A 24,334-nucleotide genomic window follows, 5' to 3' on the forward strand; every position below is an offset into this window, starting at 1 on the left:
AGGAATTTGTTTTTTCGATAAGTTGGAAACAACTGAGCTGCTCTTCCTAAAGTGGCTTTGATCTGAATTAGTATATAGTGTAGCATATACAGTGTTTCACTGTCTTCAGGTATTCCTTCATAATAATAATAGTAATAGATAATATTAATTAGCCATTAGTAATAGCTAATACTTCCAACATTGTTATGTGAAGAGTGAGAAATGGAAAGGTGTTTTATTAGATAGCTTGGATCAACTTGATGCAATGTTGCCATCATCTTATCACACCAAAAATTGTTCCAAAATTCTTTGAACATTAACAGTGAAAGCAGTCTGGGAGAGGTGTAAGAATCATTGGCCATATGAATTTATAAACTGGTAAAGAAAACACACTTAGATACAGTTTTGAAATGGAATATCTTACATATTGTAATTTTCTAATTTTAAATTTTGAGTCAGCGCAAACATGATTCTTATCCATGTGGATGTTGTGTTAAATGCATAAAACTACATGCTGTAAAATGTCTAACAGATTATAATAAGCTTGGAATTAGTTTCAGAAGGAATGCCTAATTAACTATACATATTTATATTTACTGCATTTTCTACAGAAAACATAAATCATGATAACTCAGCATAAATCACAGTGTGACAAAACAGAAATGCTTTCAAAGAGATGGTTTTCCACTAAAATTGTATACAGTTGATGACAGTTTATCAACCCTTGTAAAAACAGTTGTGGGCTCATTTCAGTTTGTAATGTATATCTGTTTCCTAAAATCATCATCGTATTTGCCAGTATAAGGCGGGAAGGTTTGTGCATATACAGTGTTTGTTTTCTGAAGCCCTTAATCCCGTTTCCATCAATGCAGCATTTTCCTTGCACCTTGACAGGCTACTCTTTTAGCTGTTACAGTTTTACGTAATTAAATCACTTTACATATATTAGTCTCAAAAGTAGTTCCATAATATGTGCATTACACCAAACTGATGTATATAAATTCCTGTATACTTAATTAAAATTGACCATTTGAGGGAACATTAGGATCAACCACTTAAATTATTCTGTGTGGCCTCCTAGCTGAAATAACTCAAATAGGAGAATGGATTCTCATGTAGAAAAGCTTTCTTTTTGTTTTCATTTCAGTTTCAGGTTTTGTGCTTGAACTGAACATTCAATGTGTTTAGAAATGTATGTCACTTTTTGAAACAAATATTTTACCTTGATATAGCAATGATATTTAGCATTTCATCAGTGATCCGTCGAAGCCAAATAAACTCCAATCAACCGCAAAGCTAGTCACCTCATTGTAGAAGGTTATCAGATTGGTTAAGCATGATTTTTCCCTTCATAAATCCATAAATCTCAGATCCTTTTCTATAGAAGTGATATCTGCTTTGTTTTCTTATATGCAACTTAGGAAGCTGTAATAAGTGTTATTGGAGTATCTGCAAGGATGTGTAGTCTAGAAGCTAAAACAATTAGGATATTAGGAAGAAATTCTTTCCTGTGAGGGTGGTGAGGCACTGGCACAGGTTGCCCCAGAGAAGTTGTGGATGCCCCATCCCTGGAGATGTTGAAAGCCAGGCTGGATGGGGCTTTGAGCAACCTGATCTAGTAGGAGGTGTCCCTGCCCATGGCAGAGAAGTTGGAATTAGGTGATCTTTAAGGTTCCTTCCAACCCAAGCCATTCTCTAGTTGGAAATTCAAGGTTCTAATGTTGTAAGCCTTAATGATAAAAGGAATTAATTTGATAAATGTGTTTAGTACCCTGAAAAATAATTAAGCAAATAGAGACAAAGTTATTTTAAGTTTAGATAAATTTCTTATTCTCACGTCCAGTTGGTATGATGCCACTTTCAATCTCCTGTTGAACATAGAATTTGAAAAATTAGATCTTGTTGGCAATTTTGTGTAATCAAATTTTATGAAAATCTGGCATTTTGATAAATCAAATTGTCTGAGGGCAAATGCTGACTTTTAACCCAAAAAGATGCTCTGAATTTGAGCTTGAAATTGATGTAGTTAAATTCTTGTCTGTCCTTCAGTATCATGAAAAGAAATAAAAATAAAAAACAGCATAATTTAGCTTCTGTTCCTTAAGCTATCATCCACTAGAATTTTTTACTTGATGGAATGAGAAATGGTGCAGGTGACTTTATTCCCTATAAGAAACAAGGATAGCTCTTACATTTATCATCGTTACTAACCCTTTTAAGAATGTAACATACTTCACTTGTATGACCAATGCTGCTACAGCAAATTTATAAGTATATTCAACTTAGCACAATAAAGTGAAATCGGGTAACTGAAAAATCACAGTAACTTTTGCAGTAGTTTATTCTGGATTGCATTTACATTTGCAGGATGAACTAACCCATCCTGAAAGGCTAGTAAATCCTGTGTCATGGAGAGATTTTTGGTGTAACAACACATCATTTGAAAATCAGTGCAAGAAATAAATTCTACCAATCTATGGCTTTGTCAGCACAAGCATAGAATCCTAGGGATAGATTTATTTATAGTGTATATATGCACATAGTATATGTGGAGACTGTTGTGAGCTCCTGTCTTATATGCTGTGACAACCGGTGACCTTTGTTTTTAATAGAATTTGTTTCACTTCCTAAACAGCATTTATATCGGAAATAGAGATATGTACTTTTTATCATTTTGTGATGTTATTTTGTTTGCCTACAAGTTTAACTGTATTACAGCTATTTAAAATAATTAATCACTCACTGCAAATTAATCAGTTACTCACTTGCTCACTAATACTAACTTTTGGCTAATGCTCAAGACATACAAAGAAGTGATTTATGATTGTGAAAAACAACAAAAAAGTACTTCTGAAATTATTTCCATCTTGTTGGTGATCATTTTGACATGCGTCAAGACTTACATTTAATATACTGACTGTCCTACTGAGAGGTTCCATATAGCCTCATTGTACAGTGAACATTTATTTCATCTTTCCAGCGGTTAAGGTGCATTGCTGGCCAATAATTTTGTTTCATTTCCACTATTCTCCATCTCTAAACTAGAGGACCATACTTGAAAATAACAACAAAGGTTGTTATTCTCAATTTTGCCCACTATTTTTAATGTCCTTTTCCCTAAGTCATACATTTCAGAAATAGTCCTCATACTCTGAATTTCATTGCTAACACTTATTGATGGTAAAGGAATACCAAATAGTTCAAGTATTTTTTCATACTAGAATTTAAATATTGAAAGGAATAGGATACATGGAATAAGGGACACATGCAAACTCTGTCATATCAATATTCACATGTTTGAACGAGATCAGATGTTTAATGACCATTGTACTCTCTAATACATGATCAGTATTTCATCATTATACGTTTTATAAATAAGTTGGTAATTAGATATGTGAGTAGATTGTTATTTTTTCATGTCATAAACTTCACAAAGCACAATTGAAGTATTGTATAATTCAGAGCATCCTAACACCTTCCTGTTTAGCACCCCCTCTTATCAAAAGTGACATAAATAATAGCTGATATAATTTGCAGAATCAAAAGTAACGAGGAAATCTCATTTTCTCAAAAATGTGCTGAGGATTAATAATCACATTAAAGAAACAGTTTCATTCCACTGTTGATAATTGCAACAGTTATTTATGACTTTCTTTACGATAGATGTTGCTAATAGCCGTTATTAGATTATGTAATTTTACTGAAGCTCTATGTCATAGTTTACTAGCTTTTCTAAAGACTGAGCTGTAGATTCACCAGAATTAAGAAAGGCATACATTATAAAACATAATGAATACACATTTCATTACCTTTTATTTTCTGATTTGGCTTTGTGTTATAATTTTAAAATTCCACAGTTGGAAGCATCTCTATATTTCTGCAAGAAAAAATACAAGATTTAAGTTCTAATAGTCTATATGGTCCACTTCCATTTTCTGGATGCTTTTGCTTTGAAAATTATGTGCTTTGCCTTTCAGTAATGTTACAGATAAAGTGTTTATAACTGTTCTGTTCACTATATTATGAAAATTCTAAACTGCATTTAAACTAAATTTCCAGAATTTTGCTAAGCTCCTTAGAAACCTCCCTTCATGTATTACAGGTGACACTGCTTTAATGGGGCATACCAATTCTTTTGTAGTCCTTTTTTATCCCATGTAATGATAGATTGTCTTCCAAGTTCTGCTATGTGATTTCTTTTTCTAGAGTTGAAATTTCTCTAGATAGTTTCCGCTACGTGTTCCCATGTGATTCACTTTTTAGTCATCCTGTGGCTGGGTGAAACAGACAGTAAAGGTTTCAAAATCATAGAATCATAGAACCATATGTTGTTCATATGTGGCTGGTGGAAGGGGAAGAAAATATAACTGACTAGCCAGTTTGGCTCTCTTTGATGTATCTCATGAGCACTAGTAATTGTGCAGGCATCAGAGGGCAGGTCTCCACAAAGCAATAGAGTGGGCAATGAAGTCTTGCAGATGAGGCTAATGTGGGGTTGGTTGGATTTTGTCCTCTGTGCTGAGGAGAAAGGAGCAGTTCTTCTTAGTCTAGGTTGTTAGCTCCTATCTCAGCAGCAAACTTCCCGTGAGGTTTTAAACAGTCTGGCTAGCCCTAGCTTGTTGCTTAGTTTGCACAGCTGTCAAATGGGACTAGTACTTACCTACCTCAGAAAGATGTTCAAAAGATGAAATTTAATAATCCTGAGGCACTCATATACCACCATTCTGAGGGCAATTTGAGTATTTAAACAGACTTTTTAAATTGTTGAATTGTTGTCCTGGTATATGATCTGTAGTTTGCACTATGCCAAGTCCAGACCCAAAATCATCACAGGACTTCAGATTCACAAACGTGGTATCTCTGTTTCATACATTTCATTGGAAATCATTCTTTTGATGGGGGCCAAGGGAAGGAAGAAATAGTGAAGGTTATTTCATGTTTTATTACTATTATTTAATCTTAATTACTATAACCTTACTTTTGGTAAGTACTTTCTAAATAAATTTCAGGCTGGTATTTAATATATAGTTTACACATATGCGAAGAAGAAACAAACAATATCACACAACTGACTGTTTTAAGACTAGCCAGTTTAGGTCTACTTTTACTTACTGTCTGGATGACAATTGGCGATGCAAATCGAGTGACCCGAGTAAAATTTACAGGTACATTTGTTAAATAGTCCTCCTTACTAGTTAGGTAAGAGAGAGAGAGAAGTGAGCTGCATCTTTCTAAAAGTCTGAAAGAAACTCATTTAAGAAGCGTAATGAGGAAGGAAGGTATTTCCCTGCATTTGATTAAAGCACATCAATTGTGTGATAAATTTATCTTCTGGGATGTAGTTAATTCAGGTGGGAGAAGCTTTTTCTTTTCATCTGTCCTACACCTTGACTGTCCTCATTATTCTTTGCTTCTTCCTTGAAGCACACACTGACCCGGCTTTAGACCATGAATTTGAAACTTTCTTTTCTGCTTGCTCACCTTTGTCTGCTAGCTCTCCCACCCTGTTTAACTTCGTTGGTCTATTTTCTATGTAGTTACTGTTATATCTATGATCACTTTCATCCACAGATGAAAATGGTCACAGATGAAAATGGTCACAAAGTGACCACCATTGTGATGGTGAGGCTGCACCTGGAGTGCCGTGGCCAGTTCTGCCCCCCCAAAACCTCCTTGTACACAGGGGCACAAGGGAGACACGGATATACTGGAAAGAGCTCAACATAGAGCCACAAAAATGGTTCTGTGATTCTGTGACTGCAGCACTCCATTCCCCACCCCTCCTGTGGCATTCAGGGTGGGCAGACAGAGGATTTGGGAATGAAGGAGTGCAGTTGAGCCTGGGAAGAGGGGAACAGGGAGAAGGACTTTTAATTTTTGACTTTGTTTCTCAGAACCTAAATCTATTTTAACTGGCAGTAAATTAAACTAATTTTCCTGAAGTCAAATCTGTTTTGCCTGTGATGCTAATTGACAAGTGATCTCCCTGTCTTTATCTTGACCTTTTATCTCAATCTTTTTCATTCTATTTTCTTCCCCCAACCAAACAGTCAGGTTGAGGAAAGAGAGTGAGAGAGCGGCTGGGTTAGCAGCTGGCAGCTGGCCGAGGTCTACCCACCACAGAGGGAACTCAAAGCTATACAGAAAGCAATTTTTCTACATCCCTTACAAATGTAGTTGTGTAGGCAAAACTTGGTAATAAAGATGTGGCCTCTGTAGTTTATTTAAATTATAACTACTGCTGCCATGTGTTGGACAAGATTTTATTCTGTTGTTCAACAGGAAGTAAAAGTGAATATATTGTAGAATTCCTGTAGTCACATCCTAAGTGCTAGCATATACTGAATATAGAGAAGTAATTAATGTCTAGCACTACTGGCACTGTTGTATTTCCAGAGGCATAAAAAAACATCTGTTGCACTACAAGGCATTTCAGGATATGGTGACTGTTTCAACATAGTTTGTAAACAAGTTCTGTAGGTCTGTGAAACCCTGTGTTTTGCTGCAAAATGGCAAAATACTATAGAAGTCCAAATTCTTATTCAAGCTCACAATCCAAGTGAACCCTGTTAAACAGATTTGTAAGGTGGAGGTTTGGAGTACATTAAAATAGAACTCTTCTCCAGTGTGTGGAGGTTCCTTTTCTGGAGGCTCTGCTGAACTGCAGTATCATATGTTTGCTGTACATTTCTCTGTTTGGCTTGTATAGCTCCAGGTCACATCTGCGTCTTGTAGTATGTGCCTCTGTGGCTTTTCTTCTACTGCTTCTGTGCTGTTCTCAGTGCTGGTCAGCCTTCTGTGCTGCTGGTGGATATGTCTTCCTACTGAACTGGAGAGTTTTAGTGAGAACACTGGGAACTAGGGATCTATACATTGTCACAGAAATTGTTTTATCCCCCCTGCGGTTCACATTGTCTTGTCAGAGCTGCCAGCACCTAGGGGACTGGTAGTAATGAAAGATGTGAATGTGAGAGCTATAGTGTTGCATGCTGTGTTGCTACTAAATTACTCAGCAGCTGTTCAAAACACCTTCAGAAAATACATTTTCTCTTGCATTTGAATGCATTTTATGTAAAACTGATAGGTGGTTTGGCCCCTGGGTTTTGTTCCCAGCACTGTCAGAAACAATCTTCTGCAACCTCTTTTGTTCACCCATCTGGAAAATAACAGGATTATACTTGCCTGCCTTCTGTGGGAGGGTGTAGGTTTTGCTCAACAGCAAATGTTGTGAAAAATACAAATTTAAACACTAGTCTGTGCCTGACATAAGACAAGACATGATCTGACCATTTCCTTCCTCGGCTGAAGTACATGAAAAGACTTCTTCCTGAACCTTCCAAAGAGGCAGATGCTTATTACTAAGAATGTGAATTCTTCTTTCACCTTTAACAGAAGAGAAGCACATACTGCTTTGTTTTGGTAAATTTCTTTATATAAAATACATACTGTTATAATCTTTCTGTAGTCTCCTTTACCCCAGATTTCTAACTGTATTTTGTGAAGGTAGTGAATCTGGCACTTTTATCATACCACTTTGTAAATGATGTTTCTTCAATTCCCTTGCTGAGCAGCATGTACACAGTTTTACTGAAAACATAAGGTGGAAATATGTAAGATAAAACAGGCACACAGCAGCACATGAGTGGAGGATGCTGGTTGCTTGATGCAGACAATAATCCCAGCAGCAGCTCATGCCAAATGTATACACAATGTTCTTCAATTTTAGAGCTCAGTGTGGTAATGCACTGAGGTTCTCCCAGCCAACGGTGCAGTATTGCCCATCTTGCTAAATACCCAGATCCTGCTCCAAGGGCTAGAAATGCTAGTGCTCTTTAAAGCCTTTATTATTTCATCTGTTTCCTATTAACCTCTTTAAGCCTCAGACTTAAGCCCCAAAGGATGTGTGTGTTTTTTGTTTTGTTTTTATGGGTTTTGGTTGGTTGGTTTTTGTTTTCAGAACACAGAGCACATATTTAATAGGGAAATGGCAAGATGGTAGGCATCATCATTAGCTTTCCTTCTAATAACAATTGCAAAAAGTCTCTGAATGCTAGAAAGTAATCCTGTGACCTTCAAATAATCACACATTCTGCACACATGCAACAATGAGTTTCACTGAATTTCAGAATAAATTATTTTGAGCCACTTCTGCACATTATAACATCTGTGGCAAATTATTTTATTTCCTTGTGTGTTGTTTTAGTTTGTTTTGTTTGTTTGTTTGTTTGTTTGTTTTACACTGATCAGCATCTTACAGCTTTTGGAATTAATATATATATATTAAAGTTCTGTTTGCTCAGGAGGGTATTGTCAGTTTTATTGGGCAGGCAATTCAAGAGCAGGCTGAATAACTTACACCAATTAGCTGTGAACTGCTGCTAAAATTCTGCCCATCAGATTAAAAGATGATCTTTCGGGGGGATGGTAATTTGGCTTTCAGTCAGATTGGACTTCTAATCATGCTCCCTGAACAGCTGTACCAAGGTGTTAGTGGGCACCATTCTTTTTGGCAGCAACACAGTCCCAGATTGACTAAAACTGCCCCTTATTAACACTAGAACAAAACACCTTATCACTCAGACAAGTATGGCAGTGAGATCCAAAAAGAGGCCAAGATCTTGGAAAAGTCCTCTCTCATTTTTTTTATAACAGCTTCTGTTGACTCTTATTTTCATGAGTTAGTCTGTAGAAAACTAACCTTATCCAAAGATCATGGGTCCAACACTTTTAGAATTAGTTCTCTTTATACTATGATATATGTGCTATGATTTCAAGTGATTTGTCCATGTAATTTTAATTACAGCTAATTATGTTTTCTGACTGGTTTGCAGTAAGGTTGTGGGGATTTTTGATAGCTTTTATCTTTTTGTTCATGTAGCACTAAATCACCGATTAAACACAGAACAGGTTTTTGCTCTCAGATCTTCAGAATTCTTACTGTGACGTTTCCTTTTTTTTATTATTATTTCAGTAGACCTCTGAAAATCTTTTTTAAGAAGACAGAGAATGGCTAAGATGACATTTTTCTTTGTGATAAGCAGGAAAACTGTTAAATATACCAAAGGTTGCACACTGAATACAGAAGACCAAAGGGCCAAAACATTTACAGCTACATTAAGTAGGAAATGAAGCTGCACAGAATTGTTCAGTTTGAACTCAAGCTGAGCTGCAGGAAGCTGGTATAGCTCCTCTCACATTACACAAGTTCTTAAACTGAAGATGAACTAACATCTTGCCACCTGTGAATTTTGTGCATAGTACTGTTGCATTTTGTGGTTATAAAATATACCGCTTAAAAATTGATAAAATTGTACGTATATATTCTGTATTTTTCTTATCTCTTTGCAACCCTTTAAACAACGGGATAAAAATTCAGGGATTCTATTCCTGACAAACCTCAACAGATCTTATTAAATGGTGTCTGAACAATTTATCTCTTTCATTTTGGCTTCTGTTCTTCCTTCATTATTCAGAAGTGACCCCAACTGCACTGACTTCTTAACCAAAGACCTGTCTATCATGATGCCTAGCAGAACCTAGCAGATTCTAGAAGTCTCCAAAATGTATGTTCAAACATTTGAGATCTTTTGGATGTTAGCAACTGACAGAAGCCCTGCTCATTTGAATCCCGGATAACTGAGAATAGTTTTCTATAGGCTTAAAAGAATTTCTGCTATAAAACTAGTGTGCCTTAAATCATTTTCATGAATGGAGGACACGTAGGCTCCAAAATATTAAGTGATTGATCAAATATGAGCATTTAAAACTTTATCTGCTAAGATTCTCACTTTGTCCTCAGTTTTCCCTCTGAAAATAAGCATTTTGTCTGTTTATGTTGGTATGGAGTTGGTTTATGATTCAAGCCAAATGGGCTGTTTCTTTCCTACCTACTGAAGCTCATTGTCACAACATTCAGTAGTAACAATGAGTCAGAAACAGCTTCATTTGCTCCCCCATGCTTTCCAGAATGAGAAAAGGATGATAAAAGGAAGACAGTGAAAACAAAATAAAGCTAATTAGTCATGTAGTAGATTTTCTGTAATAGATTCCCCACACAACTTATTCTGCTTATATAATTATACGCAGCACATATTACAGTTGAATCATCATCAGCATGCACCCAGCTGCTCCTATGCCAGACACAGGTGTTTGGGTTTATTTTTTTTTTCCTTCCTGACCAGGCAGTAGCCCTTTTTTTTTTTCTTTTCAATTTTTCTTTAATTCGAAAAAAACAATCCAGTAGCTGTTTACTGAAAGCAGCGGTAGGATTAGCAGATCTAATCCTGCTCGCAGTATCTTTCTACCCACTCTATTCCTCTGGCTCACAACTGAGAAGCAGATGCATAATAAAGAAAGTTTTCCAGATTCATCATTAAGCAAAGCAGTTAATATTGACAGAAGACAGACAAATATTTAACTGCTGCAATTTAATCAGAACAGTGAGTATGTTCTTTAAAAGCACATTGGATTTAGATTGATTCTTTTTAATTTCCAGCAAATTTATATAGGAAAGATACCTTTGTGAATATAACTATAACAGTCACAGGACTTAAACTCATTATCTGGCATTTTGGGGCCATGTTCTTTAGCAAGTCTTTTCATCTATCTTTGCTTCAGCTCCTTGTCTGTGATACAAGAGATCACAGAGATCTTGTCGTGATAAAATTCATTAATAGTCACAAAATGCTGAGATGCATGGCCAAAGACTAAAATAATCAAAACAAATATCTTATGTCTGATAGGTGTTTCCTAAAATACACTGATCTCAGTTAAAACACATTTGAAAACAGATCTACTTTGCTTGAACCTACTGCTGTCCTTTCTGTCCTTTAAACAAGCCTTTCAGTGTTGTCGTCCATAATACCCTTATGGCTGGATGGGATAACTGGGAGGAAATTTGGACCGTAGAGCTCAAAATTTGATGGTCAACAGTGCAAAATCTAGCTGGCAGTCAGTTCCTTTATTGCTCAATATTGTGGCCAAAAGAAATAATGAAGTAGTCCATTAAGTCCTTCAGAGGAATAGAATCTTCCAGAATCTTCCCTCCTAGACATTGCTTCATACGCTTGTCAGAAGTACAATGCTATAAATGCCCTTCTGACCAGGAAGGAAATGTTTTACTATAAAACATTATTTGAAATTACCCTTTTCTCCTTTTCTATCTAATACTGAAGGACAACCTTCTTCTCCAAACCTTTCAGGTATATGGTGTGTAGACTGGGTTACGCTGGTATGTTCAGTTTGGTCATTTTTAGCCAGATTGTTTTGTTCTTTTTGTTTATGGCATTTAAAGATTGAAAGAGTGGCTTGAAATGAAAGAATACTCTTATTTTTGTTCTTTCTTCCTTTCTAAAGGAAAATTTCATTTTTACAACCCATTTGATAAAATTCAACTGCTGATCATCATTGAATCCTCTGAGTAAAATCAAATCCCCGGTGTGATCATGTCATCATCCATTGTGCTGTGGTGCCCAGTATTCTTTTATCTACTGCAGTAAAAAACAGAAAGTAACCTTTGGAGAAGGAATCTAATAATGGGACCAGATAGTATCATGAATACAAGCAGATAGGCCAAAACCAGCATTGAAATGTAAAATCGGTCTATACTACACCTTTATAGTGGGCTGTATTAAGAGAGTGTCTACTTTTAGGCCCCTATGAAGGCCACCTGTAACTTAGGTGTTAGAGTGGCTAAAAAGTAATGGTCTTCCCTTCAGACTGATTCAAACCACCATAGTGAGTTGTATATTTTTTCTGTTGACTGAAGAGGCAGACGGTGACAATATGCCATTCCCACAATGTCGGTTTCAAATATTTAGTATCAATTACTAGGGAAGAAGACAGTATACATGACAGGCCTGACTCACACCCACACGTTACAGGGTTCATTCCCTTTGGGATCCTAAACACTGACTTTTCAAACACAGAAAAAAAGTCCATAACACCAGAGATAAGCTAGAAGCAGCTTGACTTCAGGCTAGTGAGGTAGGATATTTTTGTTATGTTTTCACTGCACTTTATATATGCTATTTAGTGACCTTTATGACTTCAAAGTATATAAGAAGTTCTTCGACCAGTTGAGTCCCTGTCACAGGGGTATAGACGCCAGTACATTCTTGTGTTTCAACCTGTGACCCCATAGATGATACATTCCTTTCTGTACAGTGGTCTAGCTTCAGTGAGAAGGCTGGAAAGTGGTCCTAATCCATCTCAGCCCATTCTGGTTTACAGCTGGACAACTCATCCATTCTCTTGGAGTGTGTGTTCTGGCTCTTTAAGGTTGAAGAGGACTTGACTGAGGGTCTCCTACTAGCCAACATCCCTAACCACAAGACTTTTTTAAAGGAAATGGGCTTCTCAACATCTGCCTTTTTCCACTATGTTATATGCATATCCATTTTCACTGTGCATACTGAATAGGTCACACTCATCAGGGGTTTGGGCATCTCTGAGCCACAGGAGAATGTAGGAAGAAACTAAACCCTGAAGTGCTCAGGGTAGGATCATCTGAAGCATGTGTGTGGTTACATTCTGAGGTACAATCTTGAGCAACCTTCTGTGGCTGACCTTCCTGTGAGCAGGGGAACTGGACAAGAACATTTCCAGAGGTCCCTTCTGACCTCAGTTCTGTGATTATGTGATTGTGAGGCAGAAAGGAGGTGCTGTCAGCCTTTGGGTCTCAAAATTAAACACACATTCCTTAATTTACTGTATTGATCCTAGATAGTATGTGTCAAAATGCAAAATGTTTTGATTTTTTTTTTTTGCTAAGCCTACATTCTCCCATGTTTGTTTACACACTGAGTCAAATGTAGTGCATGCTGCATATTTAAAAGCAGTAGTGACTGGTTTTATTTAAATGAATATTTTTCTTTTACCTTTCTGTCAAGCTTAGACTAAATAAATTTAGTCTATCATCTAGCCTACCCTTGGTCTGCAGTTGGTTACAGTTTGACACCAGCCAAGTAATTTCACTTATTTGAAATATGGAAGGATTAATAATTAACTTATTCATAGGGCTGTAGTAAGGTTTGGTTAGCTAGCTAGTAAGCCCTCAGTCCACCCTGCAAGTTTTAATATACATTTACAAAACAGACTTTTTCTTTACATTTTCTATTTAATTGCTCTATTTGTCATTATATTTAAACATTCATACACACAGTGTCAGAAGGACAGCCTCATACTGCCTACATTCTCCACCAGTTTGTCAAAATGCAGCCATGGTGCCAAAATGCAAGGATCGATTTGTGGCTTCCACTACCTTTAGTGCTTTCTGCCTGTGTGCTGCACACCAGACTTTGTCTTGAGGTATTTGATTGATTAGCGTGGGTGTAGCTATGCCAGGAAAACAGATGATCCCTCTCTTATTTCAATTCTTATTGCATTACCTGAGATTGGGAAACCAATAATAATTAAAATTAGAAAATCGCAACTACTCAACAAAACGCTGCTCACATAACAGTAACGAGTAACACATACATATCCCATTCACTCATTATCTGGAAGAGCTTCATGCCTCCCTGGGTGCAGTGTGGAGGCTGTGACCTCATGGACCATGCTACCTGTTGTTCCCTCAGGGCCCTGAATGCAGACCCCTTCCTGGGGTCTGGCTGATGGAGCTTGGGGCCAACACCATGGATGGCCTGGGGGCAGCCCCAGACCCCCAGTGCCCAAGGCTGGGGCTGCTCATGTGCCACCGGCTGCCCTGCTCCTGGCAGGGGTGGTGGGGCTGGGACAGGGCCTACTGCTGGGAGCCGCTGCTGCTCCTGACACCCCGGCCTTGCAGGAGCAGCTGGCCCACACTTTGTCCTGACATAAAATCCTAAATCTGTTCAGGATTTAACACTGTTCACCTTGTCCTAGGTCCAGCAACAAGACCAAGGCTCCAGTACTTCCTCACTTTAGGCAGCACTTCCACGCACAAGTAAGCCTTCTGGGAGTGGCTTCTCTAGTGTCTTCAAAGCATCTTTTCTCCCACCAAAATATGCATAATACCATGGTGGATTTCACATAAGGAGTCTCCTAGTCCAAACATTATGTGGGCCATTCAGTCAAATACTTTCTGTGATTTCCTCCAGTCATCCCTTTCATCTCCTGTTGCTTCCTCATGTTACCTTCAGTTCCAGCCTCCAGGCAGAGTTGTTTACTTCTGCATGTTACTTTTAGGTCAGTACTAACTATAGCTGATCTCCAGAAAAACGTGGTTTGCTTCTTCCCACCAATCATGCTTAGTGACCTGCTTTCTTATAGCTAATAGCGATGAACATTTCCACATAGCATTTTTCTCCGACAAATTTGTGGTACCCAGACAGGGACATCCGGACTCTTTCACACAGCAAGAATGTAATTTATAAAATCCATCTCCTCCTCAATGTGACAAATTGAATGCTGACTGATGGTGCTGAGTATCACCCAAAAAATTGGTTTGGTTATTTCAAAATTAACTGTTAAACTACTTCAAACCAATGGTGTTAGCAATTGCAGTACCCATAGTGAATATAGTGGCCAACATATGGAGACTTGTCTTCTTTGTGTATGTTATTCTCCCTATGATATTTGTCCATTATGAGCTTTTCTGTTGTATAGATGCTGAAGGACTCCAACTTCAAAAATGCTTCATATGTTAAATATATATACTTATATAATATATATATTTATAAAGATAATGGCAATATAAATAAATATTTTATAAAGATAAAGCTTGTGATATGTGATCTGCTTTGTTATGACAAATACAATGTTTTGCATGTGTATGAACTTATGTGTATGTTTCATAGTTCCCCAAAACTTCATAATATGGGTGTTTTTCTGCCAAAAAAAACCAGGCCATCCAAACATTTTAGTGTTCTGAATTATACACTGAAACTGGGGTTTACTACTGAACAGATGAATTTAAAAGTAAATAGGATCAAACCAAATGGATGTATTCATATTGCGGGACAAAATCTGAGCTAACACATTTTCAGGTGGGAACTTTGTGATTTCACATTATTTAATATAATAGTTAAAGACTCTGATTTTATTTGTGCATATAATCTATACACTGGCAAATTAGGAACAGATTAATCTGAAATGAATTTTTCTCAGTTATAGATGTTTATTCTGATAAATTGAAACTTTATGCAGTGCCTTATTTGTTACCTGAAGTATCTACATGATTGATAGTATTGAGCATCCCTTTAAAATGAAATGTTTAATCTCAGCTTTATTCTTGTAGAGAAATACTTTCCAATATTTCCAATTTCAGCATGTATGGATTTGTATTCCCAATATTTTATTGAAAAAGTGGACATGAAAATGAAGAAATAGAGCACCTCATCTGGAACGAAAACCAGACTGCACATACACAGCAACAGTCATTGTGGTGTTTACACTTCCTTAATTTCCTTAATGACATACATTCATAAAATATAATCTTGTTAAAGGGCTAGTGTCCAACATAAGGTTTCATCTACCCATGCATGAAGAAATGCTGCACATTTCACATCATAAAGATTTCTCTTTTCCATAAACACCTCATAGTTTCTATGTTTATACTCTGATGAAAGTAATCCATCTTGTTTAAAAAATGGAAAACTTAATAAAGGGTGGCATATGAGCACACATTTACTCATACAACCTAAATGTGTTATATTTACCTTGTTTTTCTTCTTTGCAGTTAATATTCATGAATCTTGTGAAGTATTTATTTTCCAAACAACACACTTCAGCTCAAATATACATTGCTAATCAAAGTGTCTGAATAAAATAGGAGATAAGACATTTATAATATGTTATAAAATGTGCATATGGCTATTTAAATATTCTCTCTCTTGAAACATATCCAAATTATATTTTAATCCATATTTTATCTTTTTATATTCAAGTAAGGAATAAATATATAATACTGTAGTTTCATGTGCATTTTAGAGTAGTTTTAAAGAAAATCGCAGCTAAAATGTATATAAACATATTGCCATAAAATAGTCTCTTTTTTTCTTTAAAAAAAAATGTTTGGCTATAGCGTAGAAAAAAATTCTCAGCTCTTCATATGGATTGCTGTGATTTAGAAAACTTCAAGTACAAGGTATATATGCAAGTATTATGAGAATATTAATTTCTCTGACATGGCAGTTCTAAAGCTGAAACTCTTTAGTGTTAAGGAAAAACACAGCATATATGTCATAAGCAGGTAGCAACAAAACAGCTAATGACTCTGGTCCAGTGAAAGGTGAGTTAACCCCTTTCATCAGTTTAGATGATAACAATACACTATGAAGTTCTGTGCTATTCTATGCTTATATGTGCATTCTGAAAGCACAGATGTGCTCCATTCTGGTTCTTTGTTCAAATAAATATGCAACAGCCAAGTGGCAGTTTTTGAAAAATGCAAGCAACTGATTGTATTGCCTGGTAGTTAGGCTTCACAAATCAATAAATCTTCAGTCTGGTAAGTGTGTGTGCCATTTAACGTTTCTGTCTTGTATTATTGACCTGAGGTGGGTTGCTCATGCTTTGTGAAATTAGATTTGTAATGCGCCTGGCACTTTTAGTAGCACTGTTACCTCTCATTTGTTATCTAAAATCAGAGCTACTCTTCACCTGTGTTGAAGAGAGCCTGAAGGGATTATGATGACAGGGACTCATCTTCTTTCTTACTGATGATGTCAAAACAAAAGACACAATGTTGGTGAGGATTGGAGACACAGAGATTACTCTCTTAACTGTTGCTACAGCCTACTAAGAAAGATAAATCATTCATTCCAAGTTTCATGTGGGCTAGAAATTGTGTGTTCCCCTTCTAAAGTATACTCTGCTGGAATTCTTGGCCCTTTATTTATGACAACATAACAAGAAATGCTTACCACAAATAAAATGCTAGTGATATTTCTTGTAATATAGAGAAAACTACTTTTTGTCAATAGCTTAGTTTCAGTTAGACTAAAATAATAGTTTACCAAGTTAAGCAGTACAGTGAAGATTTCAGTATGCTAAGAGGCAGTCCTGATTCACATTCCCTTTGCATTTTTTTGATATTAATGTAATTCAACTGAATTAGGCATTCTTAGACCTTACTTCATAGACAGTTGAGTAGGGAAGACAAGTGCTTCAGGAGCTGGTCCTGAATGATAACAGAGAGTAGATGTCTGCCTTTTCCTTTTTTTCTGACTAGGATGCGTCTGAAAATGTAAAGAAGCAAATTACTTGAATATGATCAGCAGAGCCTGAGAACAGGCTTCCTGAATCTCACTAGGAGAAGTAGGCACATAAAGTTTGTCTAAGTCTGAATTAGGGCAATGTAAGTGTTGCTCTAAGGTTCAAGGACTCCAGTTGCAAAGAACAAGAAGAGACGAACCTTAAAGACTCTGAAACCAAAATACCATTAAAGAATCTTCAATTTATTAAAAAAAAAAAAAAAATCAATACTTAAATGCATACCACTGAAATACCAGGAGAAAATCTTTTGGTCATGAGTGGTGGTAAAGACAGCAACCTCAATTTCAGGGCTCGCACTAATTGGCAGTAGAAGGATTTTATTCTTTGCAGTCTCCCCTGTATTAACACTGTAAGTATATAAATTGTTCGTTCCCTTGGCATTCAAGTTAAAGAGTAGGCTTCTCATTAACCACATTGCTTAACCTATTTTTCTTTTAGTTTTCCCCAATGTAGAGGAGGGTGTAGTAGTTCATTTTAGGCCATCAGGCTATGTAAAGGAAAAATAATTAGTGCTGCCTGGTGGAAGTGATAAATGTTGCTCATTATTGTATTTCTTCTGTCTGCAATAGGTAAGAAAATAGAAGATTCTCAATTGGAGGTCATTTTAGTATTGTATTGTTATCTGTACAACGTTGCATTGAACAGCTTTATTCATGTGTCAGGTGGCCTCCTAATTTTCATTCATAGGATCAGATTTATGTGAGACCCTAAATGGAAGACTATATCTTAAGATGGCTCACATAATCATTCATTCCTACATTCTAGTGCAATACTAAGCTTCTAACTCCAGAAGTGTCGATATGCTGCAGGGAGTAATAGCCCTTCTCAGGGGAGGGGAGAGAGAGAGAACTGGTAGGACATTACCTACCATGTCTCTTTGTGAGTACATTAAAGTACATTTTCATGCTCTTTTGAGGCAGTTTGTTGGTCAGGTGTTAGGACAATTCAATCCTCAACTTTTGTTTGAATTTACCTTTTTCATTACTGTGGTGAGTGGAATTTCCCCTGCTCAGAATATGGTATTTTGGATATGTTCTTTTTTTTTTTTCATTCTTCATTCTGTTTTGGCCATTCTATCAAACACAATTTAAGTATACACAGAAAAATTCTTACTGCCATAGGCAAATTGTTAGTATAACCTTATGTAGGTAAACATTGGCTGTCAGAAACATACATAGACATGCATTTTCTTCACAATTTCTATCTCATAGCCATTTCACATGGGACAATTGTTTCCATACATCCATACACTGATTTCTTATTTTTCTTTATTTTCACTGGTACTTTCATATGCATAAGATTCACTTAGCTGGTAGGTAGATACATGGTTTAACAAAGAGTATTATATATAATGTCACAGTCTCCAATGCAACAATACAGAAGATATCCAAACAGTTTTTGAAATTTGAGGCTTTACCAAGTTTTATCTTGGTAAAGTTTCTCTTTTCTGTTTTGCCGGGCTTAGAAAAATGTTAATTTGCTCAGTGGGAGATAATACTGGATGTTTCCTATATAGAGTTATACTCTGCTTCTACTGATATTAATATGAATCTTAACAGTTTTTAAAATAGAAACATGATCCAACACACTTTTTCAGTGTGATCAAAATCACTGTAACTACAAGTGATACTGTAGCTAAAGAGAATGATGTGCCTGATAATAGTGTCATGTTTCTCTCCAGAATAAAAGTTCTCTGACTTGGAAAAGTCTTGTACTTTTGTAAAGAGTACAAGTATTCTTCTGTTCTTTTAAAGTTAAGTTTTGGGTGCTCTATGCAATCAAATTTAGGCTTCAATCTATTCACTGTTCAGCAGAAGTCTCCCAATTTGCCCTTTGTCAACAAAGTAATGTGTTGCTGCTTTTGATCGCTATTTAGGCTTTTTCTAAATGAACAAAAACACCTAATTTGGCTTCCCCAGAGGAAAGCATATGACTTTTTAGATAATAGATCAGTGTTAGGGAGCTTGTTTGCCATTTTCTGTACTTAAATGGTTTCATCTGTACTTAAGGGAAGAACAACAGGTCAAAACCTGTTATGTAATGACTCTTCATATAAAGGGCTTCACTCTTTTCTTGTCAGTATATTCTTTTTGTGAAGATTATAGTTTAATTTTACTCTTTCTCTCTGTATGTCTTCCACGCTATTTATTAGGTGTTACATAGACTTTAACTGGGATTACATAAGGGGAGTAAAAGAAAAAGCAAACTTTCCTTTCTCTTGTTATATATTATTAACTAAAATTGCTTGAATGCAATTATATTTATATTAAAATTTAGTCAACGAGAGAAACCAAAGTAGTGGGTAAGAACAAGCTGTTCAAAAGACTGCAAGCACTTTCCAAAAGTAATGTTCATCTCTGGAGCTCTGAGGAGTAGAAGTCTTTTTCTTTGTTATATAATATGGACTCAAAGACAAGTTAAAGGTGACCATAATGAAAATTGAAATAGCCATGTTCAGGTGGAGCAAGTACCCAGTCGGTACATGAACATGAGGCTACGCTATCAAAAACAGGAGAATGTAACAGCATTGGATCTCAAAGGTGAATTATTGAGTTAAAAAGTACAGCTTTTTATTAGCAATAAACACTAGTGGGCCCATGCATTCATCTAACAGAAAGAAAAGCCCACAATAATACACAAAGAAGCCTATTGTGATCCAACAGAGAGCATAAGCACAAGTGCAGTATTCTCCATACTTCTAAGCAAAAACAGGTTGTCCTGAAACTCAGAATTGAACATCTGGTATTCCTAGGAGTTGGTGCCTACTGACAGGATCACGTCTGTAACAATCTCCTCTTGCAATACTGTCATGATCATGAATAATGATAACAATATTGCAATGATGATGAGAACAACTATGAAATTTTGTTGCAGCTTCAAAACTCTGTATAAATATTAATGCTGTTTTTTCCAGTATTGTTGTGCCAGTCCCATTTTTACGTGTGTGAAATGGAGATGTCACAGTCTGTCAGTCTGTTGTCACAGTGCACTGATGTATTGTGTTTACACCAGTGCAGTCCCCGTGAAATCAGTGGAATTGCAGAGATATGATTAAGAGCAGAACTTCTGCTTTCCTATTAGGAGTCAGTCTGAGAATAGATATCTTCGAAGTCATGATTCATAAAATATATCTGTTGAGGAAAAGCATTCAATTGAAGTAAATGATCCTTGGGTGCATGCTCCCTGTAGTATACCGGGTGATATATGCATTAGAAAGAATCCCATTAACTGATCTACTAAAGGATCACATACTTAACTCTGGGATTGGCAGAGCTTGCAGAACTGGCATAAGTGAGGAATGAAGAAAGTTAAGTAGAACCTGGCAGAAACAGTCCCAGTTTCACATAAAGTGGGTATGATTAGATTTTCAGCTGGTGACGTGCTTATTACACAAACGTGGGTTGCTGTTTTTTTTTATATTCTATGTAATATGTGAAAAACTGTGTGCAGACGTTTCATAAAGAAATTGCATCTCCTATGCAAGATAGAGAATTTTATGCAAGATAAAGTATATTTGTTCTCCCTATACTATCCAATTCTTCTGGTATCTCTACAGCAGAAGAGAAAAAATAGTTTGAATGAGAACAAAAATTTTTTCCTTTTTGCCTTTTTATTCAGAACTCTTTAGAAAGACTTCTTAGAAAGACTATCTTCCTTAGAAGATAACATTACAGTTGTGTCTAATAGAAAGAATCTAGGCCTATATGTATTCAGAGACATTAATCATTGCAGTTACTTCCGTTGCAGTTCTGTTGTTTGTCCATTCTAAGACCAGTTCTACTCTTTCTTTACTTTCAGAATCATCTGAAAGACTGTAAATGTCATTAATTTTAAGCTTAGATTTAACCAAATCAGAGACAAATATTAGTGTTAACATGCCTTCACTGAAATATATTTAATTCTTTTGATAGAAATGTTAGAATTATACAATTGCAGGGCTGCAAGAGATCTTAGGTCATCACCTGCTCTTTTCCATTGCCTTAGCAGGGCACGCTTACTCCATACTTTGTTATAACTGTAAAGTACATGGTTATGTCCTTTCTAACACGTTTTTCTCACCTGTGCTTAAAAACATGCAGCGAGGGACCCTGTATAAACCCATGAAATCTACTTTAATATCCATCCCATTATAGAGACTTTTTTCTAATGCCTGTCATGGAGAAAAAAACAGACTTTATTGTTGTTGTTGTTTGTAGCAACCTTATCTGTGCTTGGAGATTACAGTGAGCATCTAATTTGTCTTTTTCAGCTCCTTCAGTTTTGCCTAAGTGATCTATGATGAGTATTAGCAAAAGTAATTATCTGCTAAAAGAATGCTAACAATGAAAGAATATATCTTGGATTTGATGAAACCTGGATTTAAACTTACCTTTCAGGTCACTTTTTCAGGTGTCTAGTGGTTCTTGAAGCTTTCTTCTAGTTTTGCTTCTCTTGGCTGATGTATTCTTCAATGTGATGTACCATTTCAAGGCTATTAGCATGCCTTATGTTTCAGCAATGATAGAAATGAGGGAAAGTTAGATACCAAACATGTTGATGACAGTAAGGGAACAGAGGACCAGAGACTAGTGAAAATTGATAGACTGAGCAAAGCTCCTACTGCGTAATAAAGTGGGCTATTAAGAATTATGATGTCATTCATCATTCTTATGTTGGAAGAAAGCAGAAAAATGTTTACATGTCTACTCTCTATATACCTATTTATACATCACAGTCTTATGCTTACGTTTTCTGTAACAGGATGGCATTGTTGTCATATTTTCAGCTTGTCATCTAGTCTTAAGGATCTTTCTTGTGGAACTGTTTTCAGCTGTTTCCAATAGTCCTGGGAGGTTTCAAACACACTGTGGAGTACATTTGGCTTATAATTATTATTCTGTATTAAGTACTGTTTATTGTGTTAATAATAGATTAATTATTACTAAATTGTGTGAAGGGACATGACAGCAAGCCTAGCAAAACACCCTCATAAAAGCTACCTTGGAGCTGATGATGTACATCAAGCCAATTTTTGGTGAATCTTTATTATATTAAATAATCTGTAAATGAAAGAAAATATGTGTATGGAAGAGTAGGATAAATACACATTTTTGTTTTGTTTTTGTTTTTAAAACTACAGTATGACACACAAAAAAAAAGATTCAGTCCAAGAAAATAACAGCAAAAAGTCACTGTCAGACTGGCTAGTCTTTGAATACTAAAACTGCCTACTTTGGGAGTATAGGTGTAGTAAACAGGTTTGAAATTAAGTGGGTTCACTTTGATGGTATTTAAAATAGCATGTTAGTAATATAAAGCCAAGTTCTAAATGCCGCTCCCGTATTGATACTTCATTTCTTATAGATTGATATATGTATGATAAGAAAAAGCTCAGCAATTTTAATAAAAGAGCCATGCAAAGATGCTGTTATTCTTCCTGGATTAATCAGAACTGAGGAAGAGCTGGCAATTTTTTCTCCCTCATGTTAATGTGAGGCTATTGACATTCATTACACTTTATTAGAACTTGGCCTGTTCTCAGAAGCTCTAGCAAGTACTATGATGGCAGTCTGAAAGTTGGAATTTTGACAAATACCATATTCCAATATACAGCAAATTATGCTAGTTGAAGGTCCACTAAGAAACAAAAGGCAAATAGTACCTTTTTAATGTCAAAATCTGTATTTAATATTATGATAATAGGAAAGTGTATAAAATGTGTGTAAGAAAGGTTTAATACAGTAACATATCACTAGTTTTATTAATACCATAAGATCTGTGTTAAGAAAATGATGACATCCAGGAATATGTTAAGTCACATGGGGAAGACCTATAAGGTTTTTCTATTTCTTCTTGCTCTTCTCCTTCTGACTTGTAATTTTGAATATTTTTTTAAAAGACCTACTTGGAAAAATGGGTGAAAAGAATGCATGTAGTACAAAACATATGATACTACTGTACAAATCGTTCTGCTTGTATACTACGTAAGAGCTCTTGTTTAAATATCACATGTGAATTTCAGTTCAAACTTCTTCATACATTTTGAAGTGTTATTTCCCACAGATAAATCCAAAAGTCTGCAGAAAATCATGTGTTCTATGCATAAAACAACCCTGCCAATAAATCTATAATCAAATGCAAATAAGAAACATTCAATTTAAAAGGAAATTAGTGTCGAAAGTGGTGTCTAAGACTGGTATCCATTAAACTATGTATGTGTGTTCAAACAACAACTACATAGTTCCTTTTTGTTGTTGTTTTTCTTTTCTTTTGTTTATAATTGGTTGCACCCACAATGAAGAAAGAGAAAATGGAGTATCAGGAAGACTTTCAAAGTCAACCATGATGTAATTGGACTGATGTTCTAAAAGCTCAGTTTTCAGTCTTGTTTAGACAATTCTTTTTGCAACTATTCTTTTCATAGAAAACAATAAACAGTATTTTCAATAATGCAATGTGGAGCACTCAGGAGTCAGGCCAGTAACACGGACCTCCAACTTCCTTTTGAATAAAAGAGAATCAGTGCACTACTGCAGGACCCTCTCTGCAATACAAACATACCAAGCATATCGATAGAAAAGTAGTATCATTTGTATGCTAGCTACAATACTCTTGAGTATGAATAAATCAGATCAACTGCTTATAATCGTAAGTCACACTAGAGCCCCAAAGATATTCATGTGCATTATTATGTCCGCTTTTATGTATGCTATCCTTAAAGAATTCACTCTCTCTCTGAAGTTTCTCCATCTTCATGTATTTTTTAAGTTCTGCTTTTCCTGCATGCTCTAGTAAAACTTATCAAGGAATAAGGGAAGAATTTAAGTACAAATAGCAGAAGCTATTTTTTAGCATTGTTAGGAGGAAGGCTGTTGAGTTCGATGTATGGATATGAGGAAAGTGTCAGCAATAATAGGGAATGTAATATTAGGTGTAATGCTTCCAAAGAGCTGTTAACTGTTTTACTTCACATATTGAAGAACAGCTTTTGAATCTTACACAAACACCAAACACTCTAAGACCCAATTAAGAAAACACTCAAAATAAACCGTCAGCAAGACTCAGATTTTCTATCCCATCAGAAGAGCAGAAGAGCCTTTTAAGGGTTAGAATTTCCTCTCTCTTCCAAATCCAGACCTTTGACAAGCAACACATTCCAATAGACACACAAACACACTTT

At 36.0% G+C, this 24,334-nt stretch overlaps 1 protein-coding gene across 1 annotated transcript in view; it reads left to right on the forward strand.

Annotated features, from left to right (window-relative positions):
• Positions 1-24,334, forward strand: part of EYS (eyes shut homolog) — a 959,435-nt gene that overhangs the window by 815,103 nt on the left and 119,998 nt on the right. The window lies entirely within an intron of this gene.

The sequence above is a fragment of the Anser brachyrhynchus genome (genome assembly GCF_964034855.1).
Source record: "Anser brachyrhynchus genome assembly, chromosome: 3".
NCBI lineage: Eukaryota > Metazoa > Chordata > Aves > Anseriformes > Anatidae > Anser > Anser brachyrhynchus.